Source organism: Schistocerca piceifrons, chromosome 1 (genome assembly GCF_021461385.2).
Source record: "Schistocerca piceifrons isolate TAMUIC-IGC-003096 chromosome 1, iqSchPice1.1, whole genome shotgun sequence".
In the NCBI taxonomy this organism is placed as follows: Eukaryota; Metazoa; Arthropoda; class Insecta; order Orthoptera; family Acrididae; genus Schistocerca; species Schistocerca piceifrons.
Window position 1 is genome coordinate 695,429,863 of NC_060138.1, and position 3,685 is coordinate 695,433,547.

Below are 3,685 nucleotides of genomic sequence, written 5' to 3' on the forward strand. Positions count from 1 at the left end.
ACTAATTTACAGGAGTTACCATTTACATGAAGATCGATATCTGGACACTGCAGTCCCCAGTCGTCGCGATGGCAACTCTCCTTATTCATTCAGTACGGAGGCAGATCGGTAAATCAAGAAAATTTTTAGCCTGCTAATGATATATAACTTGATTCAGCTTCCACTGCGGTGAGACAGGTCTCGAAATACACGCATTCCACGGCAACGTTGGTTCTCTCCCACGGAAATATTCTCGTCGATAACTGATGTGACGTCAGGGCGAGGTATGTGAAACGCCAGAAACGCTCCCTGCATCGCCAAACACTGGTGAGGAACGGCGCGCGGCGCTGCTATCGGGATCCCTGCTGCTGATATACGGCGAGGTGTTTCATTTGGCCAGAGAGCCGCGTGCGGCTGGCGGAGTGGCCCAATATTTAGAAGCGCGGAGCAGGCCCAGCCGTCAGGGCCAGCGCTCGACTTAACGGCCGCGTCGCGATTTCGCTCCGCCGTAAATACCGGACCCCACATGCCGGCGCCCGTCACCCTCCATACCCGCCCTTCCTCTCCATTGCTGCTGTATACGGAAAGGTCACAATCTCTGTCAGCTGTATTCAGCGTTCGAATTTCTCTGGCGTACGTGGTTCTGTTATTTATTTATTCAGTTAATTTCTGTCCATTATTCTTATGTCCCACCTTGACACAGAGAATCCGAACAATCCACCAGAGATACTGGCGGTATGTTGCGCGACAGAGACACGACGATGAAATATCTAAGCCCGGCCTGGCCGAGATTTGCGGTCCTGGAGCGCGATCGCTCTCCTCCACTGCAGCCGAGTCTGCTTAGAGCTTCCGCTTCCCCCACTACTGCGCAGTTCCGAGCAGATGTGTGGCTAAGGTGGCTATATGCTGGAGACTGTAAATGCGGAAAACTTAGGAAGTAGTTTCTGCAACACAGTGCGACTACTTCTAAGAGGCAAATGTTGCTGCATACTTCTATAAACAGGACTTTGTCACTAGTGTTTATTTTCGATTTATTATTTTTCTGCCGAAGCAGTAACTTTACTGTTTAATTGTATAAGTATATTAGACAGCGTTAATACATTGAGCAGGCAACGTCCTTGCCGCAGTGGATACACCGGTTCCCGTGAGAATACCGAAGTTAAGCGCTGTTGGGCGTGGCCGGCACTTGGATGGGTGACCATCCAGCAGCCATGCGCTGTTGCCATATTTCGGGGTGCACTCAGCCTCGTTATGCCAATTGAGGAGCTACTCGACCGAATAGTAGCGGCTTCGGTCAAGAATACCATCATAACGATCGGGAGAGCGGTGTGCTGACCCCACGCCCCTCCTATCCGCATCATCACCTGAGGATGACACGGCGGTCGGATGGTCCAGGTAGGCCACTCGTGGCCTGAAGACGGAGTATGTGTGTGTGTGTGTGTGTGTAATACGTTGAGCAGAAATACAAAAAACTTTACGTTTAACAACATGATGTGATGTTTATTAATTTATACACGTTTCGATTTTAGAATACATTATATACGAGGAACTGTGGCTCGTGATACAATCAAAGACATGGAGTTACACAGATTAAACCTGCTAAATCGGAACATTAAATGAATTTTGTTAATGTCTCAGCAGAAACATCCAGTTGGCACAAATAAGTGGAATCAAACACTGAAATAACTTCGGCTACATGACTGTGCAGTCGATGATGTTGCTCTTGGGGTAACATTTTATAAGATACTCGTAAATTCCTGGATGGAACGAACAGGTCATTGAGCTGAGTGCTACAGTTGCTTCTGTTGGGTCACGTCTGAGATAATGAGGAGGTGCATTGATAGCCAAAAGTGAGAATGGTCTGACAAATAAATGTAAATCAGTCTTTAACGTGCAACATTTGGAATCTGTTAAAGAACTAATGACAAAAATGTTTCCACTATTGAAACATAGTCTCTTATACCTGATCCACAAATCACTACTCTGAGTTCCGGGAAACATTCCACATCATGAATTTGAATCTGATTTTTTCATATGATTATTTAAAATTTAATAGCATCAATCTTGCCCACTGTGACGTCCCCTCTCCGCCGCGTGCTGGTGTTGTCCACGCCGTGGAGCTGTTCCTGCTACATCTCGGTCGGTGGAGTCGAGACGCGATGCGCGATGATGGATGTCTCCGTCGGTTAACGAGAGACAATATCTGAAAAAGCTCTTAAGAAATCGTTCCTCACGTAATGATTAAAGTTTGATTGCGAGTCCGCACAGTTTCCGTATTAATACGAACTGCGCACTCTCATTGTCCCTTGTAGTTTGAAGTTGAATTATTATGTGCCCGATTAACACTTTAGTGCAGTAACTGATGAACCTTCCCTCATGCGCATCGTCCACATCACCAAAAGCGAGGGAAAAGTTCAATTGGAGATCGTATTGGTCGTTGTTTGTTCGTTGCTAAGTAAAATTGTTCGCTCTATATGACGCGAGATCCACAGATAGTTCTTAAAATGTCTTAATTATCTTGCGTCGTAATATTATGTATGTCCAAACCTTCCTTGTCACAACTAGCAGTCCACGAATTTACTTCCAAGTTAAATAGTCACTGTTCATTAACGTTTGATGAGCAATTACCAATTATTCATAGGATGATGGAAGCGACACGCTGAATTTCCACTTTTGATGAACAATTTTATTGTTCCTTTTCGCTAAATACTTTATAAACATCATGTCACACGCACACACTGTTAATTAGCACTGGCAGTTCTGTTAGTTTCAAGTATCGTGACAATTACGACCGCTTTAACCCTCGGCGTATTTGTTTCTTCTTCTTAGTCTCCTACTCGAGACTAAACGTGTATTACAGTCTTTTGAAACTTTGTCCATTCCTTTCTATAAGTTCACTTTATATGAATGTTGAGTCCAATATTGCCTGCTTCCGTTAATGAAGTCCAACAACTCGGTATACACAGTCAGCATACTATCTCGGTTCAAGTCTCTAGTCTGAATATCAGTTCACAACATCCGTGCGTCTATGTCACGCAACAACGACTCTTGAAAGTAAAACAATGTCGTCGCACTCCGTTCGCTCAACTATGGCAAGAGCTGCTCTCGTATGACTTGATAACACGATAGCTAGCAAGCGACTTACTTTTTCCGTGAATGACTATTGTAGACGCATTGAATTTCTTCGTTGCATATACAACTCTCTTCCACATAAAAGTTATTTCTGACCGACATTTCTTTGGACTTAACTTTCATGGTATTAAATTGCAATTATTACTTAGATGTTTGGCAAATAACTAAAGATGACCTTTCTTTCTTCTTCCGCCGGCCGGAGTGGCCGTGCGGTTCTAGGCGCTGCAGTCTGGAACCGAGAGACCGCTCCGGTCGCAGGTTCGAATCCTGCCTCGGGCATGGATGTGTGTGATGTCCTTAGGTTAGTTAGGTTTAATTAGTTCTAAGTTCTAGGCGACTGATAACCTCAGAAGTTAAGTCGCATAGTGCTCAGAGCCATTTGAACCATTTTTTCTTCTTCCTTTCTAACAAAACAGTCTCTGTAATGCTTAATGTTGGTGTTTATCAAGACTTTCTGGTGTTATATCATCGGCAAAGCTGTCGTACCTGCCAGGATAACTTTTCCATACTTTACATCATGATGTTGTTGCTGTAGTCTTCAGTCCTGAGGCTGGTTTGGTGCAGCGCTCCATGG

At 44.6% G+C, this 3,685-nt stretch overlaps 1 pseudogene; it reads left to right on the plus strand.

Annotated features, from left to right (window-relative positions):
- Nucleotides 1–1,087: 1,087 nt before the first annotated feature.
- Nucleotides 1,088–1,204, plus strand: LOC124723163 (annotated as a pseudogene).
- The last annotated feature ends 2,481 nt before the right edge of the window (nucleotides 1,205–3,685 follow it).